The sequence below is a fragment of the Acanthochromis polyacanthus genome, chromosome 11, assembly GCF_021347895.1.
Source record: "Acanthochromis polyacanthus isolate Apoly-LR-REF ecotype Palm Island chromosome 11, KAUST_Apoly_ChrSc, whole genome shotgun sequence".
Taxonomy (NCBI): Eukaryota; Metazoa; Chordata; class Actinopteri; family Pomacentridae; genus Acanthochromis; species Acanthochromis polyacanthus.
In genome coordinates, this window is record NC_067123.1 from 11373485 (window position 1) to 11400464 (window position 26980).

General features: G+C 38.5%; 1 protein-coding gene and 1 long non-coding RNA gene across 3 annotated transcripts in view; one reads left to right on the forward strand and one right to left on the reverse strand.

The window, feature by feature from the left end:
- Window positions 1-1041: 1041 nt before the first annotated feature.
- Window positions 1042-2695, reverse strand: LOC127536256 (uncharacterized). Its single transcript, XR_007945247.1, has 3 exons — window positions 2471-2695; window positions 1634-1742; window positions 1042-1474 (listed from the first exon to the last, which is right to left on the reverse strand). It is a non-coding gene; the product is annotated as an uncharacterized LOC127536256 (long non-coding RNA).
- A 569-nt stretch (window positions 2696-3264) lies between these two features.
- The window catches only part of LOC110961271 (semaphorin-6D-like), a 284544-nt gene continuing 260828 nt past the window's right edge, over window positions 3265-26980 (forward strand). Inside the window, exon 1 of one of the 2 annotated variants that reach the window (XM_051956008.1) lies at window positions 3265-3618. The gene's annotated coding sequence lies outside the window, so the exon portion shown is untranslated. The remainder of the gene's footprint in view (window positions 3619-26980) is intronic. The other variant, XM_051956007.1, reaches the window with a different exon arrangement.

Here is a 26980-nt window from a genome sequence, read left to right on the forward strand (position 1 = left end):
ATATATAATGAAAGTTGATATATATATAATGAAAGTTGATATATATATAATGAAAGTTGATATATATATAATGAAAGTCGATATATATATAATGAAACTTGATATATATATAATGAAAATTGATATATATATAATGAAAGTCGATATATATATAATGAAACTTGATATATATATAATGAAATTGATATATATATAATGAAAGTTGATATATATATATAATGAAAGTTGATATATATATAATGAAACTTGATATATATATAATGAAAGTCGGAATATAGAATGTTCAGATTTTCATTCCATCTATTCAAAGTTTCATTCCATATATTCAGACTTTTTCCTACTGAGCCCTGGAAGGACATGGCAAACAAAAACAGGAACCTTATTGGACATTTGCTCTTCAGATGAGCTCTTCTGTGATTATCTATCTGTCTTCATGGTTGTCACAGGGAACGGCGACTACGTTTGAGAAAACAGGTAATTTTTAGAGATGTTTTGATTCTGAACACTGAACGTGTTAGCATTAGCTTAGCTACTTAGCTTCGACTACATTTGCATCCCTACATAGCTTAAAGGTTAAACACATGCACCATATGTTGATGATAATGATAATATCTATGTTTATCTTTATAGCTGGTCTTAAGGCTAATTACGAGGCAGAGGTCAGCTGCTGCCTGGACACATCCATGATCACGCCACTGGTGGGACACAATTGTACTGGATTTCAGCTGAAGGCTGCTGTTCTGTCCAAACTGAGACATTTTTATTGTGACATACCCTCCACTGTTGTTAGCTTTTGATTCAATAATTTTTTTTGAGATGAGGAAATCACTATTGCATGTTTCTAGTTAAATACCCTACTTTTATGATATATCACTACAGCATGCACTTTTTATATTTCCATCAATTTCACCCAAAAGTTGAATAACTATTTGTGAGCAGTGTATGTAGACACATAATAGAAGCACATTTCAATAATATGTCTGCTGCAGTAGTGCAGTTTATCTACCTAGATTGGTGTAACAGTAAAAAAACAACAATATATGCTACTGATGTTTCTGACTAAAATCTGCTTGAAAAGCACAACTGCTTATCTGTCAAAATGTGTGTAACAAAAGTGTGCACTGAACACTGAATAAAGTCTCTGTAGATTATAGACAAAATTTGCATCTCTCATCACAAATTTCTGTTCATTCATCCAAAGTGCATGAGTAAAATACAAAACAGGTGAAGTACTAAAAAAGATTTATTTTCTAGAAAAGCCAATAGTCAACAATGCAGTTTAATTCTGGGACAGTTGCTCCAGCACCGACACCATGCGTCCCATCAGTGCAACCAAGGTTTTCATTCATCTTCTGGATGTTCTGGAGCATGGCAGAGGTCACGTCTTGGTGTCTTCCGATCTGTTCCAAGAACCGTTCCTCTGACCTCTCCAGATACTGCAGAGGATCCACAGCAGCTTCCTGGTTCCCTTTTCCTGCATAAAAGCACCAAAAAGTATTAGTTGTCAGTAATTATTTTCTATTTTCATAAACACAGTTAACTTAAAGTAAATGTTCTCTTTTGTGATTTTAGGATGGGTCAAAAGATAACATACTGATCATGTTGATGTCTGCATAGTCTAAACAGATCTTACTTGATTTGGTCTGTAGAGAGGAGGACAGCGTGGAGGAGCTGCAGGACGGAACCAGTAAGCTGCAGACTAGTGCTCCTGGTAACTGGACCTCATCATCCAAGGCCGACAACTAAATAAAATGAACAAGACATGCTGTTGATAGCATCTGTAATACAAATGATTTTATCCATTAACTGATTTATTGCTTTGTCCATACAATGTTAGAAAGTGTTACAAATAATACCTGTAATAATTTCCAACAGTGATAAATGCCTTGTTTTATTTTACAACAAAAAACACCAAAAGCATCTGTGTATAAGAAATCAGTGCATTGGATTTCCACATCTGCAAAGCTAGAAAATCACACATCAGAATTTCACCTTGAAATTATGAAAATAGCTGCAGATTACCAGTACTCTTTACTTCATTGTGTTAACTTGATCATTTCAATCAGTTTTTTAGACTTGTATTACTGATACGAAACATAATCAACACATAAATTAAAATGTGTTCGCAAAGAGTTCACTGGTTCTTCAAGGAAAATTTCAATGATAACCATATAGTTCAGTAATATGATTAATGGGTCATTGTGTAACAGCGTGGGAGGTTCTGAATACAGGTCTTGGACTGAAATATTGCTGCTGCTTTCCTCCGGTTTTATAAGGAGTTGTTTCATAGCTTGTTAGCTTATCAGCGGCTAACTGGCTGGCAAACAATAGTTGAACGCCAACCTCTAATCACTGATCCGGTGTCCGGACCGCGTTAGCTGGCGGAACGTTCATAACACTGATATGGGACTGTTGTAGCTAGCGTATTCATAGTAGGATAACAGCAGGATGTTGGAGAAATAAAACTTACCATTATCAGGATCGCTGGTCTGCATGGCAGACTCTTAGCGCATCGCACTGCTTGAATGTCTGTGTGTTTCAGGCCGATTTTAAAATAAAACTCAATAAAATTCTCGTCCGGGTGAGTGTCCTTCGTTGTCGCTTCGCCATACGGACATGTCCCTTCCGGGGCTCGGTAGGAAAAAAGATTTGATATATATATAATGAAAGTTGATATATATATAATGAAAGTCGATATATATATAATGAAACTTGATATATATATAATGAAAGTTGATATATATATATAATGAAACTTGATATATATATAATGAAAGTTGATATATATATAGTGAAAGTCGATATATATATATATAATGAAAGTCGATATATATATATATAATGAAAGTCGAGATATATATATAATGAAAGTTGATATATATATAATGAAAGTCGATATATATATAATGAAAGTTGATATATATATAATGAAAGTTGATATATATATATATATATATATATCAAGTTTCATTATATATATATCAAGTTTCATTATATATATATCGACTTTCATTATATATATATCAAGTTTCATTATATATATATCAAGTTTCATTATATATATATCGACTTTCATTATATATATATCAAGTTTCATTATATATATATCAAGTTTCATTATATATATATCAAGTTTCATTATATATATATTGACTTTCATTATATATATAATTTCCTAAACGGCATGCCATATATATATATATATATATATATATATATTCCTTTCTTACCTTAGAAAACTGGTTAATTCTCGAGTTACTTTAAATTAAAAATGGGCGGGGTCACACGCTGCCTCGCCATCCTCTGATTGGCTGCCGGCGTCCTATTATGATAATGAGGAGGGCGTGTCCCGGGGCCGGAGCCGCTGCCTGCTCTGAGCTGCCTCATTGTGTCGTTTGGACCCGGACTGGACGCACCGCCGCCCTGTCTGCACTCCTGTGAGCGGCCGCTGTGTGTCGGTGGATTTATTCCCGGAGCTGTGGGGAGCTGCAGGAGGATTTTGCTGCCGGTTTGTTGGAACTAAGCAGAGCGGTGCTTTGGATTAATGTGAAGGGCTGGAGACGGAGCGGAGTCCGGCTGCCGGTGCTCCGCTGCTCCCGGAGATGTGCAGGAAGGAAGGTGAGTTAGTTCCGCTGCTGCTGCTTCTTCTGCTGCAGGAAATCGGGTGTGTGTGTGTGTGCATGTGTTTGCATCAGGACGCACAGCTTAGTTTGTATGTGTGTTTTGTGCGCGTCACGGGATCTTGCATTTTGGAGTGCGTGCACGTCTGGCAGGTTTTAATTGGCGTCTGTCAATCATCCGTCACCCGGCAGCACGCGCAGCAGAAGGTACACTGAGCGGCACCGGAGACGCACGAACGTCTCCGAGCTTCATTAAGTCCAGTCACCTTCCTCCTGCCGTCAGGCTTCAACTTCAACTCCGCAGCACCGACAGTGTGTGTGTGTGTGTGTGTGTGTGTGTGTGTGTGTGTGTGTGTGTGTGTGTGTGTGTGTGTGTGTGTGTGTGTGCGCGCGCGCTGTGTGAGTGTGTGCATGTATGGGTGTGCGTGTTTTCCCAGTGCGCGCATTAAAACCTTCCCGTTTCCAAATGTTGCGTTTGCGCACCCGGAGCGGATGTTTGGGTGGGTGTCTTTGTCTTGTGCCTGCTTTAAGGGGTTAATGTGAACAGATACAGTGTGTGTGTGTGTGTGTGTGTTTGGGATCTGACTCTGATCCAGGATTCCTCTTGTTCTGGTTCCAGTTCGGTAACAGCGCGCAGCGGGGAGCCGCATTATTCCCATGAATGATTCATGTTCAGGTGACTTTGTCCAACAGCATCAGAGGCTGTCAGCTGCTCATCGGTCAGTCGGTTCTGATTGTTGTGGGTCTTTACTGTTGTGATTCTGAGGATAGACGCTGTGTTTGGTTCTGACTGTAAACCCTCTGAGGATGATACTGGAACAACATTCACTGGACTTTTTCTGACTTTTACTCACCAACTGAGAATTTTGGGGTTTAACTCCATCAGAAACATAATCTTTAGGACTTATTCTACAGATCAATAGACGATTAAAAACGATTAGAAGCCATAGAAGGTCCCAGAATTCCTGTCTGTGCTTCTTATTTTGTCAACCAACAGCTCAAAACCTGCAGATTTTCATGTTTGATAGAGAAAAGCATCTATCCTTCACATTTCAGAATCTTCAAACAGCAGAGAGTAGTCATTTTTACCTAAAAAATGACAACTGATGGTCAAACTAGGTCCCAGCTGACTGATTTTGCTTCTTTTTGAATTAAAATATCAGTAAAGTTTGCTTAATTTTTCTTTGTCTCATCTCACTGTAAACTGAACAATTTTTAGGGGGGGTTAGTCAAAAAGATACAGACGTCTGCAGATTTCACCTCATCAGCTCTGCAAAAATATGCCTTTTATTTCTGACATTTCTGACTTAACCATTAGGAGATAAAACGTGATTAAAACAATTAAAGGTCCCGCAGCGCCTGTCTGTGCATTTTAGCAGCTCTAAACCTGCAGATTCTCACATTTGATAGAGAAAAGCATAAAGTCTTCACATTCAGAAGCTTCAAACAGCAAATTTTTTTTGACATTTTTGCTTAGAAAATGGTAAATAAAATGATAATCAGAAGCTTAAAAATGCAAATATTTGACAGTTTTGCCTTAAAATGAATAATAAATGATCAAACTCTTTTCTGAACGACTGGTAGTTGCAGCTTTTACTTTGGTTATCTTCAATATTGATATAGAAATGTAATTGCTTTAGTTTTTTGTTAGTTTATTTTGGGGTTTTGGTAAAAACGAAACCAAATTCAATGGATTTCACCTCATCAGCTCTGCAATAACTTCTCTAGATTTTCTGGCATTTCACAGACAGAACCAATAATCTGTCACTCTGCAGATCAATAGATGATGAAAAGCAATTAAAAACAGTTAAAGGTCTCATCTATGCTTCATATCATGTCAACCAACAGCTCAAAACTCCCAGATTCTCATATTTGACAAGAGAAAAGCACCAAATCTTCACATTGCAGAAGCTTCAAACAGCAAATATTTGTCATTCTTACTTAAAAAATGATAAAAATAACAATAATCAGTGATTGAAATCGCAGCCAATCGCCTGATTGTTTTAAATTTTATTTTGTTGATCTTCAGTATTGATATAGAAGTCAAAATTACTTGACTTTTCTTTGTCTCACCTCACTGTAAACGGAATATTTTGGGGTTTTGGTCAAACGCAAATCGACTTCTGTAATAATGTCTCTACATTTTCTGACATTTCACAGACAGAACCAATAATCAGTTACTCTGTAGATCAATAAATGATGAAAAGCATTTGGTAGCAGTAAAAGGTCTCACAGCTTCCGTGTGTGCTTCTTATTTTATCGACCAACCGCTCAAAATCTGCAAATTCTCATATTTGACAGAGAAAAGCATCAAATGGTCACATTTCAGAAGCTTCAGGCGGCAAATATTTGACATTTTAAGTAAAAAGATGAAAAAATTAAACATTAATCAGTGATCAAACTAGCAGCCAGTCAACCGATTGTTTCAGTTTTTGCATCTTTAATCTTTATTGTTGATGCTTCGCGCAACTTATCTTTGTCTCATTTCACTGCAAACTGAATATTTTATTGTTTTGGTGGAACAGAAAAAGAGTTCTGCAGATTTGACCTCATCAGCTCTGTAGAAACGGGCCTCTGTTTTTTCACAATTCATGGACGACAAGATGAATCAGCTGCAGATCAATAAATCGATTAAAAACAGTGAAAGATGTTCAGCTCAGCTCCCCTCAGAATTACAGAAAATCTCCACATTTCAGAAGCTGCAATTATTTGCCATTTTTGTCAGCAAAAAAACAAAAAGACAAACAGAAGAGGAGCAGTAATTAATGATCAAAACAGTTGCAGATGTCTGGATTTGACTGAAACTCAAAGAGATTCAGTTTGATGTCGATTAGCAAAGAAAAACTCATGTCTGAGATGCTACAAACGGCAAATATTTTGCTCAATAAACAATAATTAATGATCAAATTAGAGCTTTTGCTGCTTTAATCTTTCATTTTAATAAGTCAGTAAATTTCACTTGACTTTTCTTCGTCACATCTTGCTGTAAACTGAATGTTATGGAATTTTACTCCAACTGAAAAAGACTTCTGAGGACTTTAGCTCATCATTCTGATTATTGACCCTTTATTTTGATATTAAATAGACTAAACAATGAATCAATCTCTCTGCAGATCAACATGTGACTAAAAGCAACATCAGTTCAAAACCTACTGATTTTCACTTTATCTGTGAAGAAGAAAAGCAAAAAACATTCATATTTAGTCAGTATTGATATACATTTACTGCTCATTTTCATATTGATCGATTAGCACGTTGCTTGATTTTTCAATGAAATCGCAGCAAATAGTGAAAAATATTGTTTGTAGTTTGACTTCTGCAGATGTTTTGATTCGACTGAAACCCAAGTACTTTCAGTTTGATGTCCTTTGACAAAGAAAAACATCAAATCTTCAGATTTTAGAAGCTTCAAATGGCAAATATTTCACAATTTAACTATCAAAAAGCAATAAGTGATGGTCAGACTAACTGTCAATTGATTGATTGGTTTGCATTTTGGGGCGTGGGGAGTTTGTCTCTAGAATCAGAACCGGATCAGGATGATGTTGATGCAGGATTTTTAGCCACATGTTCCAGTTTACTGCTAATTATTGGCTGATAATTGACTTCCATTATTCAGTCGATCAGTTGGTGTCATTCAGTTGCTGATCACCTCATTCAGAAAGTCTATATTTTCATCAAGTCATCATTAAAATGAGCTTAAAGTGTAGCATTTCTGTCTGTTGTACACTAGAAATGTGCATTTGTCTATTTTTAAATGAAAGTCCATAAAAATGTGCTTTTTATATATTAGTATTAGTCCTTTTTTTGGTCATAAATGACAGCAAACTGAATCTCTTTGTGCCTTTTGATGCTAATTTAGAGAGAAGAGGTGACATTTTGGTTAAATCGGTTGAAATTCTAATCAATAATGAAATTATTTTGTCTGTTTCGGCTCCAGAAGGCCTCATTTTTTGTGTATTCGATTTGAATTTCCTTTGACTGATGATGCCATTTGTCTCTCATCGCCTTGTTTCTGTGCTGCTGAGGCTTCAATAAACATGTAGGCTTCCTAACAGACAGCAAAATAACAACTGTCAGACCACTCTGACAGGTTTCTGCTGTAAATCCTCCTCTGGGTAAAAACCACCTCTGAGAAGATAAGACCCTCTGATCGGCCTCCGATCGGGGATTTAAGGGTAAAATCTCAGCGTAAACAAACCCAAATTGGCCTTGATTGGCTTCTATTGGCCTCTCATTACGCCGGCTGGGATGCAGATTGATGAGTTTGAACGGTTAATTCGGAGGAGAGCGAAGCTGAAGGTCGTCGTTCTGCTGTTGCTTCGGCTCCTTTATCAACAGTCCAAGATGAAAAACGCAGCCGTCAGTTCAGGAAGGACGACGTTCTGCCAATTAATCACCAATTAAGAGCAGGATATTGAATTATTAACGTCGGGAAATGATGCCTTTTGACAGCAACGTGAAGCTGCAGGTCTGTCAGCATGTACAGACATGTTAATACACGCAGGGAGGGATGGAGTCGCTTTTAGCTGGTGGAAAATAGGTTTTATTGTCTGTATTATGTGGTTTTAACAGCCGGACATAAATGTTTATGAGCTGATGGGAGCTTAAAACATGATAATCTCACAGAGGGAGGTTATAAAAGGCTCTGATGCACAAAGATAGCAGCTAAAAATGACCTTAATTAATGTCCTGTTTAGTCTCAGAGCTCGATCAGTTTTACAGCTCCTCTCTGAATGTTGTGTTTCGTTGATAAAACCTGAATTTATTCATGTTATTGCGATAGAAAACAGATTCTTCCACTAGAACCAGATAATTATGGAAGGTTTGGTTGATAAATGGCTTAAACAACTAGTTCCTTATTTATATTTTCTGTTGATGGACTAATCCATTAACTCTCTGAACCTTAGAGGCAGTTTCTGGGTGTTTTTTTTTTTTTTAACGTCTGTCACATTTTTCTTCACAGTTTGGCTCATTTTTCACTGTAATATAAAGTCTTGCACCTCTATAGAAGCAGCAGTAACAGTATTAGTAGTATTTAGAAGTATTGGGTCAAGTTTGAGCAGTTTTTAAGATTTAAAACCTAAATATTCAGATTCTAGCTTCTTAAATGTGAATGTTTTCTGGCTTCGTTACTCCTCCAGTACAGGAAACTATCTATCTTTGAGTTGTGAACAAAACAAGACATTTCATGACATCATCTTAGACTTGGGGGGGAAAAAAAACTAATCGACATTTTTCAACATTTTTCTGACATTTTAAGGTCTAAACAACTTATCAATTAACGGAGAAAGCAATCGACATTTGAAATGTTTGTTGCAGCTGTACCATTTTGAGACATTTTCTTGGCAAAACAATCAATCATGGAAATAATCAGCAGATTAAAAATAAGAGCTACGAATCAAAATGATTGTTTCTTGCTTTCTGCAAGCGGCTTTTGACTGTTTGAGCTGCTGATAAACTCTCGGTTTTGTTATCGGATGAGCACAATATGGTCAAAATTATGTGGACACCTCGGATTTTTCTTTGAGTTGCTGACTTAATAAAGGTTGCACCAGCAATTTTCATTGTAACCACCGTGATGAAGGTTTCCTCTTGAGTAGCGGCTTCAGTGGATCAAATCTGGATTTAAAAGACGATAAAGAGCAGTGATTTCTGACATTTTGTTGGGAGGGGATTGGTTTAACAGTGAAATGGTTTTTGTAACTAGCACGGAAAAACTTTCTGTTCAGCATCTCCTGAAATACAGACCTCATCAGCCATAAAAGAAGCCATGAAATAAGTGCAACAGGCACGGTTTACTATGTTGATACAGCTGTTGTAGCCCTGGTTTTAGGTCCTGGATCATCCTAAATACATTAGTTCTGGTCAGAATCCATTAAGCATTACAGAAGACTTTGTCATGGTGCCCACTGCTAGCTACACCCCCAAAAAGCTCCCTGCTTGCCAATATGTGCCTGATATGAATCATCCAAGTGACCGCCTGCTGTGGTCCCAGTATTAAACTAGACAAGCCCTCAGTAGATGGCAGAACCACGCCATTTACTGGCTGCCACTGTGCAGCCCCTACCGTCACACATGTAGCTTTCAATTTTGATCATCCTACGTATATCCCTTCCTACTTGATCTGCTGACCTCTAACTCCACAACTGAGCAGGGGACCTTAGACTCATCTTCAGTGCCAAGTTTGATTATCCTGACTTCAGCACTTGCAGAGATATCTGACCGGACATACACACGCACATACATACTTACCCAGCCAGATACCGAAGCGAATGCAGTAACCCCGCTGACGTACGTCAGGCGTGGTTAACAAGATTGCACAGTAAGAGGTTCCACCTGGTGGCACAACTGAGTACTATAGCTAATCTACAACACATTTTCTGACACGTGTCCTTCATCTTCCTTATTGATTAATATGTGTTATTGAGTTAAATTTGTAGTGGAAATTAATCCTACTGACTGGTTAGCTAGCTACACAGACTAATGTCAATCCTCTGTTACTATAGTAACACCTAGTGACATCTGCTGACCAAAACAGGGAAAATGGCAGATACGTGCAGAATGGTATTTTTTTTTAGCAGATTTAACTACAGTAAAACTGTAATTTTATACCCACTTATTGTAAAAAAAAAAAAAGATTTTGTGTAAAAATACGAATTTCGCCTGCTTATTGCAATAAACAAAAAACTTTTATTGTGAAAATACAGATTTTAATGTGGACTTCATTGACAATTTTGGCATGTTTTTGTATGGTTAATGTGTAAATGCATGTTTTTGATTACCTCTAATGAAGTAAATGGAAAATCTGCATAATAACAGTTTAGAATTATGAACCAGTTTTCAGTCCTTAATGTACATAATTTTTCTTTGAAATAACAATAAATATATGTCAAATAATTATATATTTTGCTTGTTCAAATACAATAAAAATAGCATAATTCTTCTATCAATGAATTCCTATTTGTAACAGTAGAGATTTTTGATGTGAACATTATTTGCAGTTATCGCTGTTTTTTTATTTTTATTTTTTGCAGACAACATAAAAATTAATACTTTAATTGTGTAATTTTACTAGATATTATCTGTAATTAAACAAAACATGGAAAATCTGTAAAATAACAGGAAAATTTTCAAAAATTACATGTAATAAAACTACATTTTTTACAGTGTGTTTCTGCTCGTCTTCCCACATCTGTTTGTTTTCATGTCTGATTCTCACTTTGAGGTCAGAGTTCATCGTTTTCTTTGTTCAACACGACATAAACCAGGATTAACACCAAAACCACAGTTTTCCATTGGCCCGTCCTCCTTGATCTCCAGTCTGGACTCGCTGCTCTATTGTTTCGTTTCAAGGTGTTGTGATCTAGAGTCTGTGGGTTTGAACCTGCGACCTCCTACAGGTCTGTCAGCAGAGCGTCCGGCTGCCGCTGGTCATCCATTGTGAACGTTAACTCCGGTGTTCGGCAGGACACAATAAACCTGCGAGTCCCTGGTGGGCGGCAGAGAGAATGTTATTCCAGCGCAGGAAGATTAGCTGCGTCGCTGTGAAAGCCTCCAAACTGACGCATGTCATCAGCTATTATGTTTGCCGTGCAAATCTGTGCCACGGGACTCGCCTTTTGTTCTAATCCTCGGTGTGTGTGGAGGCAGCCGTCTGTGACTGCAGCAGACTGTGGAAATTAAAGGCCGCCATCACCATGGACAAATAATCAGCCTTTGTTGGGATGCATCTCTGCTGATGCTCATTTCCTCTGTGTGGCTCCCAGCAGGAAGCTCATAGGAAGTAAAGCAAAGAGCTTAGCAAACAGTAACCTTCAGGGAACCTACAAGGAATGTTCGCTAAAAATTCAAGGTTCTGAAACAGGAAAAAAAACCCAGCAAGCAGTAATCTTCAGGGAACCTACAGGGAACGTTTACTAAAAGTTCAAACAGTAATCTTCAGAGAATGTTTTCTGGATGTTCTCTGAAGGTTCAGTGCACATAACTTAAAAAGAAAGGAACACAACAAGCAGTTGTCTTCAGGATGTGTTCTCTGGACATTCATTAACCCTTTACGCTTCAGTACGTCGTAGGTGTACCGCCGGCGGTACACCTACTAATTTGCATAGGAATTTCAAGAATGTCCGACGGCTGCAAACCCGATTATACAAACACTATACGCCGATGGAAAGCTTAGATTCTCATGAATCTGCCGGTATAAACCACTTTCAGATGTGATTACCACAGCGGGTGAGAAAAACACATTTGTCCGACAAAAACAAATATTCATCCATCCTTTCTCTATACACGGCTTCAACGCACACTGCGCGACTCACATTTCCGGGTTCATTATTACACACAGAAAAAAAGATTCCACAAAAAACGGCCATAATCCAACCTTTTACATCCAGACAACACAAGCCAGTAAACTATTTTGTCCAAAACATGTCCTGAAGTCGGTATAAAATCCACGAATCGGTCGTTTTCAAGGAAATGCACCTCGCGATGCCCGTCCAATATTCCCTGTATTTTTCGTCATTTTTTTTAATTTAAAAGTAGAATATTAGCGATTTTTTTGTACTGAAAATGGCTGGAATTGACTGAAGCTTAAAGGGTTAACCAATATGTTCATTAAACAGTAATCGGTAGGTTCCTAAGTAGGAGAGAGACCAGCAAGCAGTAACCTTCAGAGAACCTATAGGAAACGTTTGCTGAAAGTTCAAGGTTCTGAAACAGGAAAAGTCCAGCAAACAGTTACCTTAAAGGAACATTCTGTGGATTTTACTGAAAGTTCAATGTTCTGAAACAGGAAAGACCTTAGCAAATCATAATCTTCAGGGAGCCTTTGGGGAACATTTCCTGAATGTTTTCTGAAAATTCAGCGACCAATAGCTTGAAGGTTCCCAAACAAGATAGCCCAGTGCACAGTAGGGTTTACTGAGGATTATTGTTTCCTGGGCCCTTTTCTATTTGGTAACCTTCAGAGAATGTCCAGAAAAGATTATCTCAAAGGTTGCTCTTAGAGGGACTCTTTCCTGTTTGGGAACCTTCAAATTACCGTATTTTCCGCACCATAAGCCGCATCAGATTGTAAGGCGCAGTCTTGATTATGGGGTTTATTTCTGTATTTAAGCCATATATACGTCGCACCGTATTATTGGGCGCATGCTAAAACAAGGAAACGGAAGCAAAACAGTGAGTTTGGTTGAACTTTGTTCTACTACGTATTTAAAAATACACACATTATTTTTTGATCTATCTTTTGTCACAAATCCATCAAAGTCCTCATCTTCTGTATCTGAATTGAACAGCTGGGCAATTTTGACATCAAACATGTTGGGTTCCCTGTCGTCATTGTTGGAGTCCGTCTTGTTGCCCGGTGGCTGTTCAGTAATGATGCCGGCTTTCGCGAAAGCTCGGACAATAGTCAGTAGTGTACGTAGCTTTAGGTAATGTTCTCTAATAGGTCTATCGCTGCCAGCGTGTGTAGTGTACGTGTCACGTCCCTATATCGGCTGGAAATGGTCCGACAGTCAGATTTTGGAACTCAGTTCACACATAAGACGCATCGGGTTAAAATTTTTGAGAAAATTAAAGGCTTTTAAGTGCGCCTTATAGTGCGGAAAATACGGTATTGTTCACTCAACCTTCAGAGAACATCCAATGAAAATTCTCTGAAGGTTCAGTGAATGTAACTTGAACACTTCTACAGAAGGAAAGAACACAGCAAGCAGTCATCTTAGGGAAACATGCTCCAGATGTTCTCTCTGCATTTGTTGAACAGTAATGGGAAGATTAGACCAGAGAAAGTAGTCTGCTGGGGAACCTACAGGGAACTTTTCATGAAAGTTCAATGTTCTGAAACAGACAAAAGTCTAGCAAACGGTAACCTTTAGGGAGCCTTGGGGCAATATTCCTTGGACATTTTGAAAGTTCAGCCAACAATGACTTGAAGGTTGCCAAATAAGAAAGCCCAGCATACAGTACCCTTCAGAGAACGCTTTCTGGATGTTCTCTGAAGTAACACAGCAAGTAATTATCTTCAGGAAACATTCTCTGGATGTTCTCTCTATATTCATTGAACAGTAATCTGAAGGTTCTTAAGTAGGACAGAGACCAGCAAACAGTAATCTTCTGGGAATCTACAGGGAATGTTTGCTGAAAGTTCAAGGTTCTGAAACAGGAAAGAGCCCAGCAAGCAGTAATCTTCAGGGAGCCTTCAAGAAACAATCCCTGGATGTTCTCTGAAGGTTCGATGAACATTAATTTCAAAGTTCCCAGGAAAGAGCCCCTCAAAGACTAACAGTCAGAGAGTGTTTTCTGGACGTACTCTAAAGGTGACCAAACAAGAGAACAGGTCACAGTAACCCTCAGGGAATGTTCTCTGGATGTTCGCTGATGATCCAGTGAGCAACAACCTGAAAGTTCTGAAACTAGAAAGAACCCTGCTCACAGTAATCTTCAGGGAACGTTCTCTGAAGGTTCTGAAATGGGAAAGAAGGAAAGTTCAGGAACGTTCCAGAATGTTCTCTGAAACTTCAGTGAACAATATTCGAAAGGGGAACTTTGTTTTTTTTCAACCTGGGGTCTGTTTCCATATGTAATTTCATACATGTGAGTGATGGAGAAATGAATTTTCGACATAGCTCCAGTATTTAGCCAGGCAGGCAGCTTAGCAGCTCAGCTAGCAGCTGGGCTAGCAAAAAGTATGGAGCAGCTGGCCCCCCCGCGTCAAAGTCCGCCCTCACTTGCTTTTGCCCCACACTGACCGGCTCAGATAGTCTCAATGAGTGTCCCACAACATACTAGAGATGAGAAGTGAACGAAAACCTCCACATTACCTGGCGATCGCTCTTTGTTGTGGTCTGTATCCAAATCTCAGGACGCTAGAACGCAAATCTCGTTACGAAATCGCGCGATAGCTCGTGCCAAAACCGGTGTTTTGGGACTATCTGAGCCAGTCAGTGTGGGGCAAAAAGCACGTTAGGGCGAACTTTGGCGCGGAGGGGCCAGCTGCCCCATCGCGATTTCGCGAGCTCTTGCGCGATTTCGTAACGAGATTTGCGTTCTAGCATCCTGAGATTTGGATACAGACCACAACAAAGAGCGATCGCCAGGTAATGTGGAGGTTTTCGTTCACTTCTCATCTCTAGTATGTTGTGGGACACTCATTGAGACTATCTGAGCCGGTCAGTGTGGGGCAAAAGCACGTTAGGGCGGACTTTGACGCGGGGGGGCCAGCTGCCCCATACTTTTCGCTAGCCGAGCTGCTAGCTGAGCTGCTAAGCTGCCTGCCTGGCTAAATACTGGAGCTATGTCGAAAATTCATTTCTCCATCACTCACATGTATGAAATTACATATGGAAACAGACCCCAGGTTGAAAGTTCCCCTTTAAGGGTTGTCAAATAGGAAAAAAAACAGCAAACAGTAACCTTCAGGGAATGTTTCCAGGATGTTCTCTAAAGGTTCACGAAAGAGTTAAAGGTTTTTAAAAAGCGGCCTTAAATGAATCTTGAGAGAAAATTCTCTGGACATTCTCTAAAGGTTCAGTAAAAAGTAACATGAAGGTTTCCAAACAATAGCAGACAGAGAACCTTCAGGAAACGTCCCTGAGCATGGGCTATTGTTTGCTGTGAAGAGTGGAACTGTATCTACATTCAGTTTTACTTTTAAATGAATGATTACGAACTAAATTAGTTCCAACATTTTTGTCTAACAAATGATATGAGTTCATATTTCTTGGGGCTGTGTGATATCGCTGAAAAAACTGACCTTGTGACATTTTTTTCCTCTTTGATGTGGAAAAAATATAGTAAAAAATATAAATATTTTATAAATATACAAATATAATTATTTTCATCAGATTTTTATATATATGTGTATATGTATATGTCACAGTAGAGATTGCAATTCAGTAGAATTGGCAATTCTCCTCGTAGAATTGGCAATTCTCCTAGTAGAATTGGCAATTCTACTGCATTGGTTAGGGTTAGGGTTAGCAATCGCAATGTCTCCTAGTAGAGATTGCGATTGGCATCACTCCTAGGGGAGATTGCGATTGACATCTCTGCTAGGAGAATTGCCAATTCTACTGAATTGCCATCTCTACTGTGACATATATATATATACAAAAAGCTGAAAAAAAATTCCTTTGCTTTAGATGTCTTTCAGACCTGGCCATACGAAGCTTTGTTGTTTCTCCTTGCAAGTAGAATCCTCCTTTTCGGTGTTCCTCTGCTGTTTCTTGCTCATCTCACTATGAAGCAAACTCTATTCTTTTCAACCCAGTTTTAAGAAAAAAAAAATCACTAAAATCAAACCTGCTGATTTGAGACAAGTTTCCACCAGACTAATTCTGTTTGTGGCAGACTTTGGTCCCCAGCTCTGCAGGTTGGAACTTGTTTTTCAGATCTTGGAGAAAATTTGCATCTATAGCCAGCTTCATGGAATGAGAATCTGTGGTTTGACTATCAAACACTCCTGAAATGTTTGTGTCTCGTGAATCATTTCGGATTCACAGCAGCTTGTTGGAGAATTGCGGCACTGAAAGTAAAAACGGCTGTATGAATTTCAAGGAACGCCTCCAAATGTTTTGTTTTGTCCTGAAAGACTCGACGAATAGAAACCCAAGATTCTTATATCAAGGAATAAGTGGCATAAAATCACGCAACCATCTGAACCTTGAGCAGTTTTTAGGCTATTTTTACTTAGTGTAAGCTTGTTTTTCCACTGCAGTATAAAGTCCTGCACCTCTGTGGAAACAGAACAACCATGACTAGAAGTAGAGATAACTCAAACATGTCTTCTACATCTTCTAGTCCTAAAAAGACGAAATAATGAAAGTTGATTTTCTTTGATTTATTTTACAAAATGCGAAAACTAAACTGTCGTTAACATGTGCAATTTGTTCCACGTGCCAACAGGTGCTACCAATACAAGGAAACAAGTAGTGGCTGTATATACTCCTGATATTTTAGCACTGACGTACATCTTTAACTTTTTGTAAACACAGCCTGTAGTTCAACCTAAAAAAAATCCCTGAATTTTTGTCATGTGACTGTTAGTTGTAGCTGAGTCACTAATGGTTTAATGATTGTGTCAAGTAGCCCAAAATTAGTATTTTTTAATAACATTTATTTGGAGTACAAGATTTACTTTTGACAAATTTTCAAATAAAAATGTAGAATAAAATGATTTTGATGAAGTATCATGAGTTAAAGCTCAGATTTGGTTAAGTTTCCCAACCGATGACATCTACGTTCGAAAAAGAAGGTCCTCTTGTCTTGCAGCAAAAAAAAAAAATCTACCCCCCCCCCCCCGATTAATAAGTGACCCAATAGACTCAAAAAGACCTAGCAGCATCTTTTTGGTGAAATATCACAAATTTAAGCTTAAATTTGATGAAGTTTGTCAACTGATGATGCGTTCAAAGACCGCCTGAAAGTTGAAAATCAGATGAGTCTTTCTGCTTTTAAAGTTTCCTGCTCTGATAAAATTTGTCATTTTGTTGAGTCTTTAAAGATAACATGTCTTGAAAGTGTAAATAGTGAATCAGTTCTTAGAAATGTTGCATATTTATCTTCTGTTCATTGATAATACATTGTGGATGTTTCATGGATTTGAACTTGAATCTTGTTCTGATCCACGTCTCCACTGTTTTCTTTTTTCACTGTGTTACAAATGGCATCTTTATTGTTCCCAGGTTTCGTTCGTAGAAGCATCTCTCAGTGGTTTGATATCGAAGCATTGAGCGGACTGCAGGCTGTGGAGTTTGAGCATCAGGTTTTGGGCGGGTTATCCCTTTAAATGACCTCCCTGGATGTGCGATTGGAGCCTGGCTGGTTAACAGGTGTTTTAAAGGCGGCCTCAGAGGCGGTTTGATGATCCGTGTTGCTGCAGCAGGCAGCCTGGCCTCGCTTGGTCCAGAGAATCAGGCGTGAAGGCCAAATCACCGCTATAATCAGTCTGAAAATACGACTCCTGTCCCGAGGCCTGAGCTTTACTGCCAGGCCTCCCGTCTGCCTCCCCCCTGCCTCCCCACCATGATATCAGACTGTAATTGTATTTGACGGTGGCTCTGACAGATAAAGTGCCTCTGTTATAGCAGCCTCAGGTGCTGCCTTTGTGTTTTTGCTGCTAAACTGCTTTGTTCCTGCTCGACTCCATCGTCTGGGTTTTACCTCTCTTCTGAGCATCATGTCGGATTATTGTGTTAAATCTGCTGCTTTCAGAGAACCGAGAGAGAAACTAGTGACTGGCCAGGAACAGAATGACGACAAACTGTAGCTGTGAGCTCATCGATCACTGAATAAATTAACTTAATGTAAATGTTCTGATTATCTCTGATAAAACTTAATTATTCATTTACTGCCATTAATAGTTTATAGATTAAAATTATATGAATGGAAATTGTAAGAGACAAGGGACGTGCAGTGCAATAGTCAGAAATATATTGCAGTACCTCCTCAGGCCACTAGATGGGGCTAATTACTACCGCATTACATGGAGGTACAGGTGTGTTTGCATCAAGTGTTCCTGCCTTGCTCTGTGAAACGCGAATTCATGAACTCTGCAGCGTAAAATTGTGAAACTTCCTCTGTGTTTTGATCTGTCTGGATTTATAGCTAGCTTTCTGACACTTGTGCTAATGCTACACTAGCATGTTAACTGGGGATGCTAATAATTATTACCATTACTTACTGACGCTTATTATTATATTGAAAAATGTATTAACAAATATGGCAGAAGACGAGAGACATGCGTATAAGGAAGTATATTGTAGAGTAGCTGTAGTACCTGATTACCCCACCAGGTGATGCTCGTAACTGTTTAATGATGGAGTTACAAGTGTGTTTAGTGGTAAACCAAACGCTCCTGACTGGCTTTGAGGAAGGCATGATGATGAACTCAGCATAAAACTGTGAAAATCTTTGTTGTCTGTCCAGTTTAGCTAGCTATCTGAAGCTCCTGCTAATGTAAAACTTCCATGTTAAAGCAATAATTAATAACATCTCTAATAATTTAGTTGATTTATGATACTTTAACTGATAATACAGAATATAAGGGACATGCATGGCAGAAAATTTTCTTGTAGCATGCCTGTATTACTTGGTAGTACCTCACTGTTTAATGTGATGGAGTTACAGATGTGGTTGCTGACTCACCAAGTGTTAAAATAAGCGCTCCTGTCTGGCTTTGATGAAGGTGTGTTGGTGAACTCTGCAAAATAAAGTTAGCTAGCTGTCTGAAGCTCATGCTAATGCAAAACTAGCATGCTAACAAAGGATGGTAATGATTCTTACCATCCCTAATTGACATTAATAATTTAATAGATTTATGATATATTAACAGATAAAGCAGAAGAGATGTGTATGGAAGAAAATGCCTTGTAGATCAGCTGTAGTACCTGGTTGTTCCACCAGGTGGCGTCTCTTAGTGTTGTGTTGGTGTGTTTGCTGACTGGCTATAAAAGAAGTGCACCTTCCTGCTGTCTAAATGCTAACTGTGGTTGTCATGTCGACGAACTCTGCAGCATGAAGTTGTAAAACGGTGGCTGTCCAGTTTAGCAAGCAATCCAAGGCTCTTGTTAATGTAGCATTTTCAGATGCTAATATGGGTATCTGTATTCAGGAGGAAGTTGTTTAAATGCATGTATATGTGTACAACAACTTTGGAAACAATGATTTCACAGAAAACCTCTACCAATAAGTAAACAGTTATGAGTCCTAATGTCTGATGGCATCAGATCAAAGCTTTCAGTGAAGCCTTTCCTTTGTTTTCTGATCAGTTCTGTGAGTTCTGATGCACTCTTAAGTTGACAGTAGTTAAATAATAATTCTATTAGTTGGTGGATAGATGTTTACTGTATTTCATTCACTTATAGGTGCTATTATTGAGTGCTGCCATGGTTGTTTATGAGTCCAGATAAAGAACGAGTGATGAGAGTAATAGTTTATTGATAGAAAGCTGCCTGTAGGGAACAATTAATGAGTTCAAGGTTCTCCAGGAATGGCTTTTGTAGCCTGTGCATTTTTAATAAGAGGGAAAGGTTTGGTAGGAAACAGTAAAACCCAGAGCTCCAGTGGAAATGTCTTTGTCATTTTGGCAATATTCAAGTCATTTTGGTGAGACTTTTGAATCATTCAGACAATATATTATTCATTTTGGACAATTTTTGGGTCACTTTTTGAAATTGATCTCAGACAGTTTTAGAACCTCTACTTCCAGCCGTAGTTGTACTGTTTCCATAAAGGTACAAAACTTTATATTGCAGAAAAAAATTGCTGATTTTAAGTCATTTAGCATGACTTCTGGGATATTTTGGACTGTTTCTAAAGTCTTTTTGGATCATGTCTGAATCATTCTGGTCCTTTTTTGTCATTTTGGTATTTTTCACAGGTTTCTGAAGTTTCAAGTGATTTTGTACAATATTTTTCTCATTTTGAATCATTTTTCAGTCAGTTTTGACAGTTTTAAAACCTGTTTTTTCAGTCTCTATGTCTAGTCTTGGTTGTGCTGCTTCTTCAGAGGTGTAAGACTTCATATTGCAGTAAAAATGACTTGGATGACTTCTGAGATATTCTGAACAGTTTCTAAAGCGATTTTGGGTTGTATACTGAGTGATTTTGGATTGATTTTGGGTCACTGGATTAATTCTGAGTCATTATGGACATTTTTGTTATTTTGGCAGTTTTTGAGTCATTTTGATGAGGTTTCTGAGTCACTTTTGACATTTCTAAAAAAAATATCTTGAACACATTTAATTTCTGCTTTCAGTGATGGTTTTGCCGTTTCCGTAGAAATGCAAAACTTTATATATCAGTAAAACACGTCTGGAGTAGTTTTGGAGTTTTTGTCTTTTGACATTTTATTTGTAACTAGATGAGCCCTCAGTAGATGGCAGAACCACACCCATGAACGGACATACACACACACATACGTACTTACGCAGCCAGCCAGATACCGAAGCGAATGCAGTAACCCCGCTGACGTACACGTCAGGCGTGGTTAATTAAGGTAAGATTTCTAAGTTGTATTGGGAAATATCATGCCATTTTTTGACAGTATGTTCAAAATATTAAAAACCTGTTTCCAAATGACAGTTTTTGAACATTTTGAATGAATTCTTGACCTTTTCTCTCATGTTGACAAAAAATGTTTCAAATCTATTTTGGACAATATTAGAGATGTTTTACACAAGTTTTGAGTAATTTTGCACAAACTTTGTGCCATTTTGGAGAATTTTTAGGTCTTTACTTGGTTGTGCTGTTCCCATAGAGGTGCAGAACTTTATATTGCAGTGAAAAATGAGCCCACATCGAGTAAAAATGTGAATGTGACAAGAGCTGCTTAGAGATCAGAGAGGTAATAGGGATTAACGAGGAGCATCAGATCACAGAAACGTTGGAGACTTTCTCTGTCCTCCTTTAGCCTCATTAGACTGGAAGAGTCGTTCTGCTGCCATTAGAAACTCCAGAAAGTTGCATCAGCTGAAAACCCACACTTACAGACACAGAAAAACACACACACAGCGGTGAGGTCATGTCGGGAAACCAGGGCATCCTGATGTCCACAGTTTTTTCTCCATGTGATGTTTTTGTTGCACTCAGCGGTACAAAACGAGGGAATCAGGAAGACAGGAAGTTCTCAGACCGTTAATCTGTGTGTGTGTGTGTTTTATTTCCGCTCCCTCTCCTCCCTGATCTCCACCCGTCTCTGGCTGCAGGCGGCTGTTGTGTGATGAATCAACTGTACCTTCCTCCTCCTCCTCGTCCTCCTGTTAATTCCGTTCTCTTCCCTCCATCTTTTCTTGTCTCGACGCTTTCTCGGCAAATCTCAGTGAAACTGTGACGCAACACGGTGAAAACTGTAGACGCTGCACGACGAGCCAGAGGGGAGATTTGAGTGGTGTTGGAAAGATGTAAGAGCAGACTTTAGGGTTTAATTTTTAAAAAGGCACAAAGACTTTCCTGGTGCTTATTAGAAAACCTGTAAATGTTGGAAACAGCAGCAGACTCAAGATCCACTTACTGGCTTGATGAGCAGCTTTTGATTGTGAATGCAAATTGTGACCTGTTTTTTTTTTTTTTTTAATTTATTGTCGACAGTGTGATCTATCAAAAATTAACTGATAGTGGTAGACATTATTCCACATCAGAATCCGCTTCATTGGCTAAGAATGCACATTTGCGCAAGGTGTTTGAGTCTGGCGATTACTTAGCTCTTTGAATACTTATAATAAAACACCTTTGCATTTAATCTAAGGTAACAGGTCATGGAAGGAAATTTTACTGTGTACATTTACAGATATGTGTAAAAGCGCATTTTTAAAATGAACGGGAGTTTTGGTGCAAATTTCCATGGTAATGTAGCTGTTTTTGGCCATAGTCATGTGATTTGAGTTGCTAAAATGGCTTGATTGTGTACATCATTGGGCTGTAGAAGCTCTGTCTGAGCAGAGTTGAGCTCATTTAGAATTTTTGAGCTCTGTCTGGTACCTATTAAGCACCGCAAAAGTCTTTGTCATCGTGGCCCCTTGTTAGCTAAACCCCTATGATGCTCTCTATGTGCCAACATGGCATTTATTAACCACTAATCAATGAGTATAGTTGGATATTGTTTCTGATGTTGCTTTTGTAGCTCACTGACACATTACCTATGTTGCTTGGATACACAAAATCTTTCTAAGTTTATACCAGTTCAACCTTAACATGTGAGCTCTGGAAACCATTAATCATCGCAGACGTCTTTGTCATGGTGGCCCTTTACTAGCTTAACCCAATGCTCTCTGATTGCTAACACGGATCTGCTTGTAATCCAAATGACGCCTCCTCTGGTTGGTACAGAATTAAGCAGTAAGAGGCTCCACCTGGTGGCACAACCTGGTACTACAGCGAATCTGCAGCACACTTTCTGACAGGCATGTCCTTCGTCTTCTGCCTGATCTAGTAATATATTTGAAATCGGTTAAATTATTTATAACAAGTAATCAATTATTCAGCAACTTCCCCTGTTTACATGCTAATTTACCATCAGCATAAACCTTAGACAGCGAACTTAAGTAGACAGACGACAACACAGGAATTTTCACAACTTTATTTTGCCGAGTTTATCATAAACATCCGTAATTAAAATGCATGCTCACAACTTAAATCTTTTTCATGTAGAAATGCTGGCAATCATTTACAGTAGGTTGATGCTACAGGTACCTGTAGCATCTGTACTAGAGGTACGGACCGTTAAGGTCACTGAAGAGCTGGCGCCAGTTAACTACTATTTGCTGCACATTACAGGCAGTTTATATGAATGACTCTGACGGCGAACATTGTATAATTTAACCAAAAATACACCGTCTCCTCTCACACTTTAGACATTGCAATTTTTACGCTTTTAGACGCCGTGTCTAAATTGTTTGAAGTCCAGTTCCTATTAATTAGTTTACCGCGTTCAGTGGTGGAAGCGGCTGACGAACTCCATTGCAAATGTTCCCATTTAATTTCGGACACTAATTTACAAGATAAAGTTAAGGATGTCGAATATGAAACAAACACTCGTGAATGGTGAGGAGCAGCTCTTTAATTCGGCATGTATTAAAAGAACCCACAAACTCGATTTACTGTGATATTGTGAGATTTGTTTGTGGTGATGTAACTTAGCCATTCAACAGAGTCCGCTAACATTAAAGTGACTGACGTGCAGTGTCTGTGTTGCCAGACGTAGAAAATACGTCAGGGTTTTGTTTAGGTTGTTAATATGTAATAGTCTGTCGCTACTTTTGAAGGTAAAAAAATATTTGTAGTTTGCTGGCTGTTAGTTCCGCCATTTGTTTTGTTTGCTGTTTGTGCTTTATTAGAACAGGATCACGTGAATAAAAAGTTTTGCTATTTTTAATAGTAGTGCTGATTTCAACCCCCAAATCGCTGTCCGTGAAAAAGTCAGATAATGATATTTATAAGACATTATGCATGATAGAAAAGAGAACAGCAGATGACTGACATGACAGGCTCGGCACGCAGATTCACCTCGAATCACGGAAGCGCCTTCATCACTCGGATTACCAAGCCGGCTTATTAATATTTATGTACGTCGGATTACCAGCCAATCACAAAGCGCGTTCATCAGCCGGCTCATTAATATTCATGTACGTCTCATTAATATTTCTGTTAAGGGAAAGTGCCGTATCCGTAGGCCACAGGCTACGGGTACGGGTCCGTATCTGTAGACACTACCTTTACAGTAGGGCTGCAGTGAACCAAGGAACAGCTGACTATCTGCTAACCATATTAGCCTAAACAGATTCTCAAACAACACAAAAAGCTGATATTTGCCGCATTTTTTAATCAAACCTGAAAACTGAATAATATCAGCTAATGATCCAGCATAAGAGCCATTGAGGAATTTAACACAGGGCTTATTCAATCCCAAAACACCAAATATTCAGGAAGGTGGTTGCAGCACCATCTTCAATTTTACTGTGGGTGCTGATGGAAGATCATGATAAAAAAGCTTTGTGTGCCAAATTATAGGCTTATACTCCCAATAATTTTTGAGTTATGGCATTTTCAAATTCTAATAATTTAGGCCAAAATGCCCTCCCCCAATCCTCGCCTGGAATTTTTAGGTTTTAAAATGCTTATATCTCTGCTTCTGGGTATCACAGAGACTTGAAATTTTTCTCCAAGCTCTCTACATGTTGGTGATGTCCTAGAAACAACACACACACTTAGGACAAGTCTCTACAGAGCAGGGGGGCTTGCCCAAAATGTATAAATAATTTGTAAAAAAAACACTCACGAGTAGGGTTAAGGGTGTTAAAAATACCAGAAATCTTACAGATTGTCTTAGCACCATTTAGTATTGCTCTAGACCAGTCTGGCTTGTAACTTATACAGGGGGAGCCCTCTAAGCACATCATTTAGAGAGATATGGACTGCTGAACATTGCCCCCCATGAAAAGTGCCTAATTTTTAAGGACCCTGAAGTCAATGTAGCATAGGTGGTAGAGATCTGCAAATTTGCGCAGAAACTCATCTATCCTCTTACTATAGCCATGCAAAGTCCCAACTTCTAGCCATCACTGCATCATGCTCAATTTTACCCCCAAACTAGGCCATTACTGGCTACTGGCGAATCTTAATCTACACTATATGGTACTATGTACAATAAGATGAATATACATGTGTATCCCCTGGTGTGGTAATTATATTGGAAAATACTTGGGGCTTTGTGCATAACAATCCACTAATGATACAAAAGGGTATTGATTATACACTGTCATACATTTTTCCATATTTTGCTCCAGATAGCTTTCATGTGATCCTGGGCATGTGATCTATTTATAAAAGTTTTCTCTTATTGTATATTGATGTATGCTGTATGATGTATTGATGTATGTAAAGAAATGTTAAATAATGCTCTCAAAATATTTACTTCTTGGTGTTTGTTATTTCTGGGTTTGGAGCAGCTTTAATAGATCATGTGGCATTCCACATGAAATATTAATGATTGGTATGAAAATCACAGAAAAATTTTATCCTTTGGAGTATGTGTCTTACAAAGACTTTTGTTTTTTCAGATCTGGATGGGCTCAAGCTCACAAGCAAGAGGAAGGCTGAGCCTTAGTACCAAGGACTTAAAGTTTATATTACTGACATGCCTGACTATTAATATACATGTTCCAGTGATGACCATGATGCTGGACTCTTGAATTGTCTGTGGTGATTTGCAATAGAATGTAGACTAGCATTAGAACAAACTAATTGTAGATTTGTAGTTCTTCTGTGCTTCCCTATCATAATTTCTTGAATGAAAGTAGGTATGTTTATTCTATTAAATTCAGAGGTTCAGTGGGCACAATTCAGCCCTTGGAAGTTATCTAAAAAAATGTGGAAGTTGTTTTTCCAACTCCAGTTGTACACACCAGCATAAATATGCACACTAGATATGCATAACAAGTAATGTTCAGATTTGTGACTACCAAAAATGGCCTAGTTTGAAGGTAAAATTGAGCATGATGCAGTGATGGCTAGAAGTTGGGACTTTGCATGACTATAGTAAGAGGATAGATGAGTTTCTGCGCAAATTTGCAGATCTCTACCACCTGTGCTACATTGACTTCAGGGTCCTTGAAAATTAGGCACTTTTCATGGGGGGCAATGTTCAGTAGTCCATATCTCTCTAAACAATGTGCTTAGAGGGCTCCCCCTGTATAAGTTATAAGCCAGTCTGGTCTAGAGCAATACTAAATGGTGCTAAGACATTAATCTGTAAGATTTCTGGTATTTTTAACACCCTTAACCCGACTCGCGAGACTTCTCCTGAGTGTGTGTGTTGTTTCTAGGACATCACCAACATGTAGAGAGCTTGGAGAAAAAAGTTCAAGTCTCTGTGATTCCCAGAAGCAGAGATATAAGCATTTTAAAACCTAAAAATTCCAGGCGAGGATTGGGGGAGGGCATTTTGGCCTGGATTATTAAAATTTTAAAATGCCATAACTCAAAAACTCAAAAACTACTGGGAGGAGATGCCTGTAATTTTGCACATAAAGTTTTTTTTTTTAAAATCATGATCTCCCACCACTGTCTTCCAAAGCCAAAGTGAAAATGGTACTGCAACCCCCATCTGTGAATTCAGACGGAATTGGTCACAGACAGATTAGCTGCTGTTTTTAGATGTTCTCTCATGTTAGTTGTTGCGCTGTGATACACCAATTTGCGATTTGAAGAGTTCACATCTGACTTTTTGTCAATCCATTGGAACAAAATGCAGCCACACCGACAACTTCTTTGACATGGTGCCAGTTAGTTTGCAACTTTTTCAGGTCTTTTGTTTCTCTTTGTGACCATTTCTTGACTTTTGGTAACTATTTTGTACAGTTTGGGGTATTCTTCCTGTTGTTCTGTCTCTGTTTGAGGATGTCAGTTAGTTTAAATAAGTTAGACCCAGCAGTTTACATTTAAGCTCCTAGGTAGTTTGTTCTTCCTACTAAGCTGAAAATGGATTAATCCTGGAAGGCTGTTGATGTTGAGCTTTTTTCTTTCTAAAAATAACACCAGAGATTTCTTCAGCTAATGACAATTTCATTGGATGAAGAGCACTTGTCCAACCAATCGACTGGTATTTTTCCAACATCAAGAAAGTAGCAAGTATGAATGAAACCATAGGAATATTGTTGTGTAAGTTTGGTGTTGTCTGATTGATTGTTCAGATTCAGATTGGCTCTCATTGATGACTGGATGAATCCTCACACCACTTGTTTTGTTGTTGTGAATATTTTATTTTTCAAATTTTCTAATTTAACAAAACATACACAAAGTACAGAATACAGAATCCCTCCACACCCTCAGTACACATACAAAGTAAAAGAGTACCTAACCCA